At 34.6% G+C, this 18,812-nt stretch overlaps 1 protein-coding gene across 1 annotated transcript in view; it reads right to left on the bottom strand.

Annotated features, from left to right (window-relative positions):
- The window catches only part of LOC138703205 (serine-rich adhesin for platelets), a 1,304,023-nt gene that overhangs the window by 764,240 nt on the left and 520,971 nt on the right, over nt 1-18,812 (bottom strand). Inside the window, exon 4 of the mRNA XM_069830906.1 lies at nt 821-890. The gene's annotated coding sequence lies outside the window, so the exon portion shown is untranslated. The remainder of the gene's footprint in view (nt 1-820; nt 891-18,812) is intronic.

Below are 18,812 nucleotides of genomic sequence, written 5' to 3'. Positions count from 1 at the left end.
AACCCTCTCCTATTTTTAACTGTAGCACATAATAATATGTAAAATAAAGAAAGGTTAAATAAAAGGAAAACAAAGTAGGCCTAGAAAAGCTTTGTCCATCACAAATCCTATCATGAACAGATCGGAGAAGTAATTGTCTAGGTCTGCCTAAATGAAAGACCATCGTTCTGGCATTCAGACATACTGTAGATGCGGCAAACCTCGCTCTAATCTCATTGTAAAGACCCGAAACAGATTGTCGTAAAACTTACGAAGTTTATATAATTATTGTTACTAATTATTTAGAAATTTCATGACTGTTCAGGTATCTGCATGCACTTGTATATAGCAGGAACCGACGCCACGAAAGGTATGGAGAGCACAATGTCATCAGTAAATGAAAAATAAACTTCCGATGCACAGAAGCCTTGCATTTGGTAAAATATTACCTAAATGAAATAATTCATATTGTTTTAAACTATGTTAGAAGAGTTCAATTAAAGGTGTAAAACCTTAGGATTATGATGGATATGATACCTCGAGACTGCCCGTGGCCTACACGATTTTTTCCGTACTTTTGTAGATGCACTCATATTTTATTATTCCAGTACAGATTTTCTTAAAAATAAAGAACCTAAGGGCACAAGAATGAGAATTGTTATTTCATAAATAGTTTTTAAACTTTCCTGATGAATATTGATGACATATGTAGGACTATAAGCTTAATTCCTTTTTCAATATTTGCATCCATGTAAAAAAATATTTAAAAACATAAACCTAACATATTTTGAAATCTTTAACTGAAAGTAGTAAATATAATTAAATTACCTCATGGTCTTACCTCTCAGATCACTTCCAAATCCATGAGGAAATAGCAGCAAGGTTACTGAAGGGCATTGCACGGGAACGACCTGGAATTAGATCATTATTATTTTATTAATATACTAATATAGACAATGTACTTTCAAAAATCATCCGCTGGTCTGCCTAAAACAATAAGTACTGATTTATTTTGCTTCTGCCTAGCATGTTGAATGTGAGTTAATCCAGTAGATTAGTTTGTAAATATAATTGCTATTTGAAGAGTAACGGTAGTTCACTTAAAAACTCTTGGATGAAAACATCATAGACTAAATGAAGAATTAATTAAATTTGGCTTTCACGATTTTATTTCTGATTACTGTATTAGTCTACGTGGAATAAATTGACACCTGAAGTGAAACAGCTATTGTACAGTTATTTTTCCAGAGGAATTAATGATTCTTTGCAGAATTACTTCTATTTCCGAATGCCACTTTGTCAGATTCCTTATCTTGATGTTCGTAACTCTATACTATAAAATAAGACTAAGATTTCATACTCGTTTCCCATTCGAATAAAGAACTTGTATATTCCTTCGAATTTTCTTTAGAGACCACACTTAGCCCACATACAATGTAACTAAGACTACGTGTCCCTGAAATTGCTGCTTGGTCTACAAAATCGGTTTCACACACAGACGGCCCGGGTTCGAGTCCTGGTTAGACTTAAAGGTCGTGCAACAGTCGCTAAGCACAGAGATTGGTCCCGGTATCGATATGTATGGGACAGGAGTGACTACCACCCAGCGCTATGACCTAATACAACTACTGTACTCCAACCACGAGAAAGTCTTTGGGGAATGAGACGAAGCGGGGTAATGCTGTGAATGAATGTTAATGTCATAAGATGTCATAAGGTCACACACGTGGGTACTCGTATCTGTATTGGCTAGCTCTCACAGAACAAACAATAACATTGATACACACATATTGATACTACCCTAGTTACAAAATTAGATCACTGTTAATCTCCTGGTCTTTTAATCTCTCCATACAGGAAATAACATATGCAGGAGAGCGCATGGTTTTTAAACTGACGTTATAACGATAATATTATCTATCTACTTCGTTCCAATAGATGACGCAATAGTAAGCACATTCCTTTCACGGTTGATCTCCTGGTTGGAGAACAGTACATATTACGCTTATCTTTAAGCCAGAAGCATTCCCAACTCACAATAGTAGATAAGATTCGTTAAGTCCACCGGCGTATCTCAGTTGGCTTAAGGCGTTTGCCTGCCAATCCGGAGTTGCGCTCGGGCGTGGGTTTTTCCGAGGTTTACCCCAACCGTAAGGAGAATGTGAGGTAATCTATGGCGTATCATCGGCCTCATCTTGCCATCATCAATGCCATCGACGCTAAATAACCTAGTACTTGATACAGCGTCGTTAAATAACCAACAAACAACAAAAGTTTCGCTATGTATCCTGGTTTCGAGCAACAGTTTCCTCCTGTTTGGAGCACCTACTCCGTGCGTCATCAGTAGGGCCGTGAAATCGGTATAATATTTGTATTAAGGTAAGCGTTCACTACATCGTATCGCACGCATCGCCTCTCGGCAAATCCTCCACGTTTCTCGGATGAGCAACTTTTCCGATGCGTGCGATCATGGCCATTTTTAATAAATCAATTTTAATTGGTCAACTGTTACTATTATGTTGTGCCATGTTCAGTGTCGCGCCAAAATGGCAGGCGGAAAACTTATTTCGCTTGTAGAAAATTGCGAAGAATTATATAATTTGAGGCGTTCCCATTACAGTAATCAAGTCACTTCTCACATATATATAATGTAACCAATATTTCTTTCGTTTCTTCCTCTTTAATTAGACGCATGAAGCAATTACAAATTCTTATTCGCTAACAGTCATAATTAATAGACCTAACCTCAACTCCTCTGTTTTCAGCAATGTCAATATCGTACGACGTCATGTTTTAAACAGCTGATAGGGGAATCCGATGAGGCGATAAGGTGGAGCCGTTACAGTGAACGCACTGCACTTAAAATATCCGTTGCGTGCGATTCGTACGAGGAGTGCGATACGATGTAGTGAACGCTTACCTTTAGTCTGAGGTGAACATACGACGCCCAGGACAGAATGTAGTCGACGTGTTTCAAGTACAGGCAGCGGAAGAGAATTTGAAGCACCTAAGCAAGCACGTTCCATGTTTTGTATACGATTATTGCGTATTATTAAATCAAGATATTACAATTATTGTATAATAAGGGCTAATATCGGAAAGGTCTAAAATGCTGGTGAGGTTGAGAAATCATACTTAAATTGTCACAAATGTGGTAAAACATAAGTCTGAAAAGATGTTTTTTTTATTATTATTTAGAGTTTTCATTACAGTTTTAGAAAGCCGAAAACGTATATGGCGTACAATTTTGCTTTCTCTGTATTTAACGGTTACATTAATTTATTTATCACATCAATTTCGTACCTTACTTTTCTTGCATGTTGTTTGCATGATTTCGGTTCCTACTGCAATAAACAACAACATTCATTTTCAAAGTTTCAAATGAAAATGACCGCCGAATGTCGAATAGTATAACCTTGTATGCGGAAAAACTGCGTTCAACATCGGCTGAAACCAAGGGTGCATATGTAAAATATTTCATATTATCAATTTCATTTCTACATCACACAGTAATAAAAAAAACGGTGATTTCAATTATTATGCAAAATTGCAAAAGTTTTATCAGATAACAAAAGCGATTGTTATAAACTTGATGTAGAAATGAAATTGATGATGTGAAATATTTTACATATGCGCCTTTGATTTCAGCCGATGTTGAACGCAGTTTTTCCGCATACAAGGTTATACTATCCGACACTCGGCGGTCATTTTCATTTCAAACTTTGAAAATGAATGTTGTTGTTTATTGCAGCAGGAACCGAAACCAGGCAAACAACATGCAAGAAAAGTAAGATACGAAATTGATGTGATAAACAAATTAATGTAACAGTTAAATATACAGAAAGCAAAATTGTACGCCTTATACGTTTTCGACATTCTAAAACTGTAATGCAAAACCCTAAATATAAAGGAAAACATCTTTTCAGATTTATGCTTTACTACTCTGTAACAATTTAAGTATGATTTCCAACAATTATTCTCAACCTCACCAGCATTTTAGACCTTTCCGATATTAGTCCTTATTATACAATGACTAGTGGCTTGTGCAGCAAATGCTGCAAACTAAGTTCATTAGAAGTTCAAACAAATATTTTTTAGATTTACTTTCAATGAAGAATGCCAAACATTCTGAAAGTTATTAGCTCCCATAATAATGAAACATACTCCCTCAGGATGGCTTTTTATGCCAAATACTTTTTCTTGAACCTATACACCTTCAGCGAAAACGCAAGTGACAATGTCAGGACGATCAGTCGGTTTTTCATGTTGAAGTAAAGCAGTAGCTATTTCAGGTCATTGCGGATTGTAGATGAAAGTTAAAAAAAAAAATGTCAGATTTGCTATGCTTTCGAACAATAGACATAGCATCTTGGAATAGCTGCTGCATGTTTCGTGAACTACCTTGAAATGTAGAGGGTAAAATCATTTTATCCTGCTAAGAGATCTTGCAGAAATGATCGGGAGACTACAAAATCTTGTAGGCCTCTTATTCTATCAGCAAGTAATACCTTTTGGTATTTCCTTAAGAACTGTAAATTTTGCACTCTCTCGAGTAAGTACTGAAGAGAATCACGCATATAAATATCTACACCACACCGCCATTAAATATATGAAAAACACCCAACCCCACTTGATTAATAACTACAAAAATATTTTATTTTTAATAACAATATTATTATGTTACGTAAGTTTTATTACTTTTCAGTAACATATACTATGTAGCTGCCACTCAGTAAGTTATAGAAATCAAGATCTAATTTAAGATATTCTCTACATCTATTTACATAACCCCAAAACGTTTCACTTTCATATCATCAATATAGCATTAATATGTATAATTAATGAAAAAAATCACAGCATAGCATTAACTATAATATTATTTCATTTCTAATGGTAGTAATGTCATCAAACCACCTCAAGTATTGTAGCTTTTAATATCCAGTACACAGCTGTACTCAGAAAGTTACACACCACAGAATCAGACCTGTAAATTATTTTTAGTAAGTCTTGAAGTTTTTAATAACCAATTTAATTTGAGCTCTAAATATGTCAGCATTCTTACAGATCATGGTCTTCGTGTAATATTGTTTACTGTAGTGTGTTTTTTGTTTTATTCTAAAATGAAATTAGTTAGTGACGACAGACGGATATTAGAAAATAGGAAAATTATGTTGAAAAATTGATATTTCACTGAAAACTACTATTTTTCTGAAAAAGTTTGGGTTCTAAGCTTCAAAATGAGGGATCATTTATTAAAATCTGTTCAGCCGTTTTCACGTAATTTCCATTACCAGTTCAAATTACATATATATATATATATATATATATATATATATAGATTGTAGTGTCTTGATTTTATAACACGCAATAATCGTATACAAAAGACGGAACGTGCTTGCTTAGACGTATGTCAAATTCGCTTCCGCTGCCTGTACTTGAAACACCGATTACATTCTGACCGGCGTCGTATGTTCACCTCAGACTAATACAAATATACCGATGTCACAGCCCTAGTCATCAGCCGGTACTCGGTGAATCCTATTGATATACGAATGTAATGAGACAATGGAATAGAGATTAGATGGAATGATATTGATGCCTAACGTGGAGAAACGGGAGAACCCCGAGCAAATCGCCAAGTATAAATCACTAGAGATTTAAAAAAATTTAAAATCTCAGGCCTGACCGAGACTCGAACCCGGGCCGCCTGCGTGATAATCTGAAGATCTAACCACATAGTCATCGCAGGTTTTTTTTATAAAATTAAAAATGCCAGTTCTTCAGCAATATCCCTTTTTAGATTGCAATATTTTGATATCACGATTAAAGATGTTGGTGTATGCAAAAAGCAAATGCTTGTAGTTAATAAATGTTTAAAATTCTCGTTAGACGCGAAAGTCACATAATACACACGCATCACCGTGACGCCTAATTCCACATTTATGGCTGAGGGAAACTACCTGCGCGTCCCATTCATAGGAGTCTAGTGTATTCTGTCCAGTGACCCACTTCAAACTTAGGCGTCGGTTTGAAACTTCCACCGTCGAAGTGAATGCAGGAGATAAGGACCTGAGCCTGTGCATTGTTAAGAAGTTGTGATGACTGCCACAGTTTCTGAATTCACAAACTCTCGAATAGCTACATGAATCCATCCTTTCACGAATAAACTAAACGAAATTCTTTCAGGTTCTACTGGGCGTCTTCCAACCTCGTCATACAATGCATGTTGTCATTGTTTCAAAAGGTTCTCATTTCTATTGAAATAATGCGTTTTACTTGTTCATTATGAATTATAAAGGCAAATCCTATGATGCTCCAACACTATACATCAAGTTTTTTACGGAACTGCAATTTTTTTCAGGAAGAAAGTTGTTTTTGGTGTATAATAATTTATTGAACATAATTGCTTCATACTATCGTACGAGTTAACTCAATCAGATTTCATAAACTAATTACATAATGCCATTTATTAACGAATAAAATTTTCTATAATAGGCATTATTGTGTTATCCGTTTTGTACAGGATATTGCGGGATCTGTCCAACGTGGGACGAAAGCAATATGCTAGGACTTCATCAAAAACTATTTATACAGGGTGTTTCTGAGATGGTGTTACAAAATTTCAGGGATGATGGCGAAGAGCACATGTATCAATTTGAGATAAGGAACCCTGGTCCGGAAATGACCGAGTCGAAAGTTACAAGCAAAAGTAGTTGTGTGGAAATTAAATAATTTTATTCCTCTGTCCACCTTATTTTTGTGTATTTATCTGTACATCTTACACATACTGTATTCATCTGACGTTGTTTACGTTGTCTACTTACAGTATTCCATTCAGAGCGCTGTTTGAGGGATGGGGACAGGAAACTACACTAAAGCAATGCAGATAGCGTAATGTGTAACGGACATGGTCGATCCTGATATGCACGTCTGTAGACAGCAATGTATGTGTACAAGTTGCAGTGTCCAGTCGATCATCCTAGTGAAATGGAGGAGTACACGAGAGCGGAATAAGCAGACCTGATTTTCAAATACGGATGAGCCAATGGGAACAGTACACAAGCTCACAGATTGTATCGGGCCTAGTACCCACGTAGGAGACATCCGGCCCATACCATCTTTCCACGACTGTTCCAAAGGTTAAGGGATGGAGGGCACGTGGTGCCAAATTACTATTCCATTTTCATACAACTATTTTTGCTTATAACTTTCGATTCAGTTATTTCCGGACCATGGTTCCTTATCTCAAATTGATACATGTGCCCTTCGCCATCATCCCTAAAAGTTTGTAACACCACTTCGGAAACACCTGTATAATGCGGAAAAAATTAAAAACTCGTGTACAGCATTTTTGTATATCCTATTTTCTACAGTTTTGTGAAAATTAATATCAACCTGTGAGTTATTCTGTCACGTAACATCATACAGTAAGAAAATATAGGGCAAAGTACAAACCTGTCCCTTTATTTTATCGATAGAGGATCAGTTAGGGAAATGCTCAATGAAACTATTTCCGATAACGACGCTGACTATGACTCTGATGAGCTTTCTCAGAAAATAGTAGAAGAGGACTAGGAAAAAAATGTAGGTAAACAACAAATTGTCCTATTACTTCGTATTGCTGACAGTACTGAATCTTATTACATTAATGTCTTAACGAATAATGAGGTAGAGAAAGAAAGACCGCTCTGGAGTAATGGTTTGCATGCCTCACGTATCAGAGATTGTTTAATATGCAGTATATTGATAACTGAAGTGGAATGCGACTGTTTTAATAAAATGAATCCGAACCAACAAAGTCTTCTTGATTAGTAATCGTTCATAGAGTTCAATGAAGATTGTATAGTTGGCACAACTGGTAACAAGAGAACAGCCGATCATAACACATTTCTGCCATCTAGCGGAATATTTGTAATGATGAGATGGTATAATACTACATTTTCAAGACAGTTTAGTACATATTTTAATAACTCAATTAATATTATATTGTATTAGAGAACTTTATTTCTTCTAATCCTTATATACTTTCTTCCAATGGGTAATATTCAATTAAATTCCACTCGAGATGAGATTATGGCTAATCACAAATTAGAGATTATTTAATATATATTGATAATTGAAGTGGAATGCAACTGTTTTAATAAAAATGAAACTGAATCAACAAAGCCTTTCTGACTAGTAAGCGTTCATAGAGTTCAATGACGATTGTATATTTGGCACAACTGGTAACAAGAGAACAGCTCATCATAAAACACTATTGCTATCTAGCGGAATATTTGTAATGATGAGATGGTACAATACTACATTTTCAAGACAGTTTAGTACATATTTTAATAAGTCAATATTATATTGTATTAGAGTACTTTATTTCTTCTAATCCTTTGGGTAAAGGTTGGCAATATTGTGATACGAGTAATATTGTGATAGTTCTTTTTGAGAGCTTATTACAATTTTACTGAGTGAGAGAAGGACCAGTTTTGTGCAGAAATTTGTCCACGAACATTCCCTTAATACGCAAAAAATCGATCTTCCTCTCGCTTAGTAAATTGTAATAAATTATCTGTAGTAATGTCACGAGAGGTCTGAGATTTATCTGGGAAATCTCAGACCTCGAGTGACATTTGTTAGAACTATTTCGTGAATAAAATGAAAATGTAAATAATATATCTCTAAAATTCGATCACAAAATATTAATAAATGTTTATTTACGAATACTTTACCAATTCAGACATTGTGAAGTTGAAATAGATGAATATCGATTACTGCATTAAAGAAATTCGATATTATTATGCAGTAATGCCAATTTCGAAAAGCGAAATACAGGTTTGACAATGTTAATTACATGTACTGCACTTTTCTCTTATTATTATAACATAAATACATTTTCATTATCTGCTGAAATCACAGTTTAATTTACAATTTTATAACATAATTACAGTAACCTGATTAATACATTAATTAAATGAAGAATTGTTGAAAACGCAGTTATCAAATCTGAATCAAGGAATGTAATTTTTTCAGATAGCCTACAATAGATATGAAATTAGAAGATGAAAATGTAGATGTTTGGGTTTGATATGCGATGTTACATAAATTTGAACATCTGACTATCTATTAATTGTTTGATTTCATTCACAAAATACAAATTTTATAGGCTACAATTATAGGTTAAGTTACCTGTGGGAGCAGGACCAATTTCATCTGTGCCTTATTTCGACTTACTCAGTGCTACAGGAAAGCATTTTTATAGCTCGACAAACGCATTCTCGCTGTAGTGTGTAACGGAACTAAAACTGCATCTACACAGTTCAATATTCCAATCGCGTATGCGTGCAACCTGGGAAGAATATTGAAAGAATCAAGTTTAAAAGGTACGTCCAATTAAGATGCATGAAGATTTTATGTCTACATGGTGCGCCGTTTTGAAGTCGTCTTCACTGCGTAAATATATTAATTAATATTAAATATCAATCTTGCATCCATTGCTTTAAAGTTAAAAGAAAAGTTTAACCTTGTAGTTGCATCTTAATGTAATCATGATCATCAATTTACGTCGAAACAGTTGGCGACAACGACTAAACAAAAGAACGACCATGCGATAAATTGATGGCGATAAATCAGCTGCAAAAATTATCGCAAAGTGTGACTGTGATTGGTTGGAATTCAAAATTTCATTACACTTCATTGATCGAAAATGGAATGACGTCATATAAACGAAACAGTCAAAGAGAACTATCACAATATTATTCATATCACAATAGTACCAACTTTTACCCTGTATACTTTCTTCTAATGGTGTAATATTCAATTAAATTCCACTCGAGTTTTAATTTTGTCTAGATAAATCAAAACCTCTAGTGAGATTACTATAGATAACAATAGACCTATGTGAAGTTAATGTGATGAGGTAAACGTTGACAATGATGTTTATGAAGTTTACAACTGCGTAAAGATTGGAAAAGGAATGAAGCGTTGAGAATACATGCAACTGTACGAATACTAGAACTAAACCACTACACTAGCATTTTAGTAAGTGAATATCGTTCCGAGTGCCCTCATTAACAGAGGCACTCGTAGAGCTTAATGCTATTATTTGCCAGAATGATACAATTCCTATTCCTACGGGGATATAACAACACATTACCCGCATCTGGAAGAAGATTTACAGCAAAATATGCATATGTAACTGCCGGAAAAAGCTGTGAAATATGGCGATATGGGCAGGAGGGTTGCACCAAGTTACTACCGTCTTCTTTTGCGATGCGCGCGACCATGCAGTTACGTTTCTCCCCTCCAATGACGTCACATACTGCAACCCGATGCAATGTCTTATACAGATGCAACATAAATAGACCTATAGAAGTATCTAAATCTTGTTTAAAAAAAAACAATAAATAAAAGAAATCTATGCATCATGAAGACGAAACAAAATTTAAAAAGTTGCAAAGAGTAAGTTGGTCCTCGAATTGCTTCCTGAGTAATTAATGTAGAGCTAAAAAAACTATTTTTCTATTAATTATATAAAGTCAGATAAATGTGGTGTCTGCAAAGTACCATAAACAAACTTAAGCCCTTTGGACATGTAATGAATTAGACAAGAAGTAAGGACAATTAAGAGACTTTACTAAAAAAAAAAAACAGATAAATCCATTGTTCAGATATGAGTCCTTCAGAGCTAAGTGGATCAAGTCACAATTTTTCATAAATTGAGTTTTAATTCATTTTCTGATTATCTGAAGTTGGATCTTTTCCGAGCAGTAATGGATCAAGTCTTAATTCCAAGCATTCGCCGGCAGGTGACACCAGTCACTTTTGGTTCAGATTATTTGTTCACGATGTTCTGAGCCATAGTGGATCAAGTCACCAAAGCGTTGCATCAATTAACATCACAATTGTTTATACTCGTATTTTATAAATCTAAAACTTGAGAATCGAACAATAAAATAATTGCTAATTAAATTAGAAAAGCCACTACAGCAAGTTAACTTTATGTCCTATTATCTCAAAACTACGTCTCATGGATTTGATCCACTTTAACTCTGAACACCTCAATTATATTAATAATTCTGAAAGAAAATGAAACTACTAGAAAAACCATTGACAAAACTTAATTAAACATAAAAATTGGCATACCTTATCTTCTTCGGCAAATGTAAGCCATCATTACTTGTAAGAATGACGATAATGATGGTTATGATGACGATGATGATGATGATGATAATAATAATAATAATAATAATAATAATAATAATAATAATAACGCAATGGTCAAGAAAGTATTTTATTGTATCGAGTCGAAGCTTGGACACTTAAACATACTATGTAGCATGAATTTAATCGACAGGATTGCGGATTTCTGGGTGGGAGACAGAATTGAATCACAGCACTCACCTGTGGTTTTGCAGATTCATGTTCAGTCAAATAACAAAAATAAGTAAGAGTTAAGAGTTTGGGCGGATAGCCAGGGCAGAACTGTTAACTGATATAAATGGAAGAGCGAGCTACAGGATACATTTCTCACTAACTTAAACAAAAACATATAGGAATTTACTAAAGATATTATTAATTGGTCCAATAGAAAGGGAAACACTGTAGGAGGAGAGTTCGATCCGGTGCTGTGGATTGAATTCGGTGTAGCTCAGTGGTCGGAGCGCTTGGTACGTAGAACCAAGGACCCGGGTTCGATCCCCGGCGCCGGATCGAATTTTTCTCCTCAAATATTAAATATTAAAAGACATATAGGCCTAAACAGTTTAATGGTTACAGATATGGATGAATTATCTAAGGCGTTCGGCAAAAATTTCAAGAAGAAGGGAAAAAAAAAAAAAAAATACTACGGTAAGAGAGAAAATGGATGTTACAAAAATATTGTTAAAGTGATAGAAGAAATGCAACTAAGATGGTACGAGCATGTTATAAGAAGAGAAAATAGATTAAATAGAGAAGCTCTAATTTGGAAACCAGAAGAAAGAAGGAAGAGAGGTAGACCACAACCCACATGGGCATAGGAAATGAAGAATATTGTGAAGAAAAGGAACCTGACGGACTAGAAATGGCAAAGATTATGGGAAAAACAAACTTACATGTACATAATTATGTAAAATTGTTGTGTTGCTTATTTTATGGAATTTTATTTATATTTGGAATTTTTCAATTTCATAACTGACAAAATTATTAAACGATTTGTTGCCAACAGTTTCATAAAAACATTAGGGAAAAGTAGTCGAGCTTTATATACTAATAAAATTATTGAGAAACGTATCTTAACGTGAAAAATGTTGAAATTCGTATAATTACAATGTCTGTGTCGATATATTGTTGTGAACAGTATTTTTTTAACGACTCAGTATAGCCTAAATCAGCTGCACGTTTGAGGTTAAGTGATTGTCATCTTGCCTCTTCACTGCGTCTATATACTAACACAATCCAACCGAATATTGATACATTAGTGCAAAACAAGGGTGTTTGCGATCAGTTAAACACTAAATATAGATAAATGTTCAATAGTTTGTGTGTGGACTTATCAATCTTAATTTATGTGGTGCATATTTTAACATGAGTTTATATACTATCCGCCACTGAAGTAAATTTTTTATTGAGAGCGATGTATGGACGTCAATCGTCTCTATAAGTTTTGGAATGAGGTTGACGTCATACTTTCCCCTTCAACTGAGTTTGGCATGTCTGCCCTACCCATTCCGTACTCATGTCCAATAGGATAGATACAAAAAGTGTGATCCCTTGTTCAGGAAGGTGGAATATGATGGTAGGGACTGGAATGATATTGCTCAGGATAGGGACGATGGCGGGCTTATGTGAGGGCGACAATGAACCTCCGGTTTCTCTAAAAGCCACAAGTAAGTACGGTAAGTGATCCCTTGCTCATATGCTCAATATGACTTGAAATCACTTTTTTAAATACGCAAATAAGAACACAATAGCCACACCAGTGTGTCTAAGGAAAGGGATAATTATAAAATATCTACAGCATTTACTTTCTCGAAATCGACAAGGATTCGCTGATTTGCTGTTCGAGCAATGACGCATTGCAATTATTATTATTATTATTATTATTATTATTATTATTATTATTATTACTACTACTACTACTACTACTACTACTACTATTTCATTAACATAATATGTTAATATACTTTATATATTATACAAAATCTTAGTATACAGTAGGCCCTATATTATATCAAAAGGTAACAATGACGTAGAAATTCCCGAGGTCTCTTCTACGAAGTTTCTACAGTAAATGACTCTCCATGTGTTTCCAACCTGTACACTCCCTTACGCTACACGTAGTCTGCGAGGCTATTTATGCCATGTAAACTAAAATAATCTCAACTAAATTACCATTAAAATATGACAGCTCGAACTATACATCCTGTACGCTACCGTCATCTAGTGGCAGGGATTTAAACTGCTTAGTAAATGCAAAGTTACGATCAGCTGACCTCATGGTCACATAGGCCTATCTATATGCAACATCGGCGAGCGTGACGAGTGGAGCTACTTCCTAGGGGTTACTTTGGTAACATATATAGGTATATACAAAATCCTGTTATTCTGAAAAAAATTCATGTAACAAAAACGACTGTAGTATTATTATGAATCTATTCATGCCTATAATATAAAATATGAATCTCCAAATCGATAGAAAAAGTATTGCAATAAAAATAAAGATTCGATTTCAATACAAAATGCTGTATATATGACTTGATAAATGTACAAATTGTTTAATGTACATTTAGGCTGGCATGTCTGCACGTATTTGGTTATGTGTATAAACGCATATTTCGATGAAACTACATTCCGAATGCATATACTTATATTTCTTTTAATGTCTTTTATAGTCGGCTATTTAACGATATTATAATATTAACTACTAAATTATTTAGTGTTGATGCAATTGGTAAGTGAGATGATTCAGGAGAGATGAGGCCGTGGAATTACACAGAATTACCTGGCATTAACCTTACAGTTAGGGAATCTTCGGAAAAAGCCAACTAAGTAAACATACCAGGTGGATAAAAGCGTTACTGACTGAGCTACGTCGGTGACACTATATTTGATAATAATATATTCTCATCTAAGTTCTACAATTGAATTCCATTTCTGAAGCTTATATATTGAAAAAGAGTAATGTATGTATGTATGTATGTATGTATGTATGTATGTATGTATGTATGTATGTATGTATGCATGTACAGGGTGATTCACGAGGAGTTACTGGCCCTTACGGAGAATTTTTCCAAAGACATTTTGAGCAAAAAAGTCACATAAACCTGAGTCCTATTCTCAATATTTTCAAAGTTACACTAATTTGAAGTTGTTAGTAAAATTCCATTATTCTTCACTTTTAGGGGTAAAAGAATATTACAGATAAAAGTGAACTATTCACGAGTATCATTTCTTTAATTAACTAGTATTCTGAAGCTAAAAATGTGTTGTGAATTCCATAGTTGTTTAGTATTGAATTTCTTTTGGAGATTTCAAACTACAAAATTAGATTTTTAGCGCACTTATCACAATTGTTACAAATCATGCCACTCTTGTAAATTCTTTAAGACTGTACATTAGGATGCAGAATAATTAAACTGTAAATAATCACGTTCCTAAATTTGTATGATTTGTAACAATAATTATTGTGAAAGTGCATAAGAATGATGTAACTTTTAGTTAAAAATTGAAAAACAAAATCTGTACAAAGCGATTACATTTTTAGCTTCAGTCCTATACTAGCCAATTAAAGAAATTATTTTCCTGAATAGTTCATTCTCTATCTGTAACATTATTTTATCCTTAAAACTAAAGAAAAAAAGGTATTTTACTAATAATTTCAAATTAGTGTAACTCTGAAAATATTGAGATTAGGACATATGTTTATATGACATCTTTCGCTCAGAATGTCTTCAGAAATAAACTCCATAACTGACGGTAAATCCTCGTGAATCAACCATAGGATTCACACAGCGTAGCTGGGTAATTATACTAATGATGGCGAAACACTCAAATAATTACCAACTTTTATCCACAGATTTATTTTTAGGCCTATGTGCTCGCATTTCTACTGCCTCAAGTGCAAGCAAATGAAAGTTATTAAAGATTACATCTAGCCTTCAAAAATTGTAACGAGACATTAAAAACCAGAAAATACGAAAGAGTAAGGGGAAGAAAAGACGAATGAGAAAAAGGGGAAAACAAACAGAGGATACATAGTAAAGTAAGAGGAAGGAAAGGTAATAATTAGGAGAAGGTCATAGAACAATAGAAGAAAGGAAATAAAAAATAACGAGAACGCGAAAAAAGATACGAAATGGACGAAATAATAAATAAAGAAGTGAAGAAAAAAGTACGAAAAGACGAAGGTGAATAAGAACAGGTGACAAAGAAGAAAAGGCATAATTTGAAGAATATCAGGAAAGAAGAAGAATTGAGCGAATAGTGGAAGGATGATAAGAACAGGTCGAAAATATCAAGAAACGATAAGAACAAGGCGAGATTATCAAGAAAGAAAAGGTAAGATCAGGGAGAGAAAATTAAGAAAGTATGAGTAGGGTGAAAAATAAGAAAGTATAAGGACCGGGCGAGAAGATTAATAAAGGAGCAGCAGAACAGAGCGACATGATTAGGAAGGGACAAGAGCAAGGTCGAGAAGATAAAGATATATGACAAGTATAATGGGAGAAGACTGAGAAAGGATAAGGGTGGGGTGAAAAGAATAAGAAAGGATAAAGAAGATGTGAGGAGATCAAGAAAGTATAAGCACAGGTCCATAAGATTAAGAAATGTTAAGAATAGGGCGAGAACAACAAAAAGGATAAAAACAGGGCGAGAAGATCTAGAAAATATAACATCAAGATCAGACGATTAGGATAGGTTAAGAACAGAAGGGCATGAATAAAAAAGGATAATATATCAGGGTGAAGAGATCAAGATATGTGGAAAGTACAGTGGGATAAGTTTAAGAAAGGATAAGTGTAGGGCGGAAAGAATAAAAAGGATAAGGAAAAGACGAGGAGATCAAGAAAGATAAGAAAAAGGCGAAAAGATGAAGAAAGGATAATATCACAATCAGAAGATTAAGAAAGAATAAAGAAAAGGCGAGGAGATCAAGAAAGGATACCATCAGGACCAGAAGATTAAGAAAGAGTTAAAAAAAGGCGAGGAGATTAAGAAAGGATAACATCAGGGATAACAGGAGATCAAGAAAGAATAACATCAGGGAAAGAAGATTAAGAAAGAATAAGGAAAAGGCGAGGAGATCAAGAAAGGATAACATCAGGGACAGAAGATTAAGGAAGAATAAGGAAAAGGCGAGGAGATCAAGAAAGAATAATATCAGGGCCAGAACATTAAGAAAGAATAAGGAAAAGGAGAGATCAAGAAAGGATAAAATCAGGGACAGAATTTTAAGAAAGGTTAAGAAGGCGAGAAGATCAAGAAAGGATAAAACAGGGCGAAGAGAATAAAAAAGATAATATCAGAGCCACAAGACTAACAAAGGATAAGAATAAGGAGAGAAGACTAAGAACCGATAGAAACAGGGCGAGAAGATTGAGAAAGGATAACATCAGGGCCAGAAGATTAAGAAAGTTTAAGACAAGGACGAGAAGATTAAGAGATTGTAAAGAAAAGGTGAGAATATCAAGAAAGGCTTATAATAGGGCGAAAAGATTAAGAAAGAGTGAATAGAGTGAAAAATCAAGAAAGGACAGATGGAATACAGGTCAAGGACAAGAAAAGGTTACGAATGATGATTAGAACAGAAAAAAGACAAAGAAGAGGGAGAGAATTTGATGAAAGATAAGTAATTGGCAAGAAGACAGTAGAAGATTAATGAAGAGAAATAATAAGAGACGAAGAAAAAATTTTACTCGAAGCAGGAAGGTAAGGCAGAGGACGTGAAAGGCAGGAGAAAACAAAGGGCGAGATGGCGAAGAAAATAAAAGATAGATGAGGATGAAGAAGACGAAGAATGGTAGAAGAATGGTAAAAGGAGTATCAGGAAGGTGAAGAAGAATAAGGAAAATTCTAAAGATAAAATGGAAATACGAAGAACAAGGAGAAGATTAAAAATGTGGAAAGAAAAATAAAGAGGAGGTGAGAACTAGGTTAAGAAGAAGTCGAAATAGTACTAGTAAAAGGAAATGAAAAACAAAAATACGAATAAGGACATTGCAATGAAAACGGAAAAGGAAGAAACGAAGAACGGATAAGGGAAGACGGATGAGAGACCTTAGGATTGAGAGATAAGCGAAGACGAGGGAAATCTATGGCATAAGTAAAATGGAATGGAAAAGACGAAGATTGAGAGCAGAGACCAAAAAGCGAGAATAAATGAAATAAGAAAATGTGAGGAGGAGAATGTGAAGGCTAAAACAGCGACACAATTAGAGATTTCCTGGCTTCACTGTCAGTGCGGCCTTAAGGCCGCCAGTGATTAATATTACCGGTGATTTTCGAAGTGTGAAAGTTTAATCAAACTTGTTAGTTGAACATTTGTTATTCCAGTTGAAGCTAATTCCATCATGCTACATTAGCACGCTATCATTTTTACGTCGCTGTTACAAGACGGTCGTAAATCTTTCCTCTTCAACCTTACGGGCACGACGAGGCACATATTAATTGTCAGCTCTAAGAGCAGCGGCATCATTTAATAAAGCATTAATGCAAACTTTGCGTGTTCCTTTCTTTTATGGACTACACGGTGAAAGTACAACTGTACGAATGAGCAACAATGAATTCAGTAGCTAAGGGTCTTCAGTCACAAATATTAACATTTGTGAGCACTTCAATATGCTTTACTTGCCTCGTCTCTCTTTAATTTTTCTTTTTTTCCTATATAAACAATTTTGTTATGAAAAGGTTTGACATTTTTTTGGCCTTTCAGATAGTTTTAATAGCACAGGAACAAACATGTAGCGGAACTTTTCTAGCTTTACTTACTTTACTTTACGGGTTTCTCCACTTCTTTATCGGTTCCCCTTTATTCCCGTCCTCCAAAATTGCCGGTCCTCCCAGTCACCTTTCTGCAGTTGATGACCTCTCATCATCTTTGTTATTCCTTTTCTCCAAAGTGTTCTAGGACAGTGGTATTGAAATATTTTTGTTTGCGTAACCTCAAAATACATTTTTATTACCTTCGCACCCCCAAACTGCATTGCATTTATACAGTGTGTAATGGGTATAAGTGCCATCATTTTCACAGTCATCGGGGACGGTGTATAGGATAAAAAAATGTCCATACAACATAAGGTCAAAACTTGTAATTGTTTTCGTCATTTGACTAACGATATAAGCAGTATAACGCGAATAAAATAAGAGGAGAAATGTTTTTTTCTGGCAAAACTGTCATCAGCAGGCATACCTAGCAAAGAGTTAATATTGGTTTAAATACATATTTGTGTGTTCTATTACGTTTTCGTGAAATAAAATAAAATTGCATGCTTAAATTTGTTAATATTCTGGCGTGAGAGACGTGGCAACGTGTTCAGCAAGCAGTACTCTGCACAGACGTACGTACATGTCAGCTGAGTTCAAGCTCCCTGTCCATAGATCTACTGCCGAGCGGATGACAGTTAGGTACCAGGTATTCGATAAACAACTTACAATGTCATTCACAGTTTAGGAATATGATATGAAGAGTTCGCGGAAAAAACGATGAATGTCACAGTTTTCTTAAGGTTGATGTCATTATCTAATTCAATGGATCACGGCAAAATTTAATGTTGTTCTTATGAAAAATGGTAAAATGGAGAATTATCACCACGAATACAGTAATCCTTTCCTTTATTTTCTATAGAAACAGCACTACGTCTTGC

The sequence above is a fragment of the Periplaneta americana genome, chromosome 7, assembly GCF_040183065.1.
Source record: "Periplaneta americana isolate PAMFEO1 chromosome 7, P.americana_PAMFEO1_priV1, whole genome shotgun sequence".
Lineage (NCBI taxonomy): Eukaryota > Metazoa > Arthropoda > Insecta > Blattodea > Blattidae > Periplaneta > Periplaneta americana.
The sequence above is the reverse complement of the archived record's forward strand: the minus strand, read 5'-3'. Positions and strand labels throughout refer to the sequence as shown.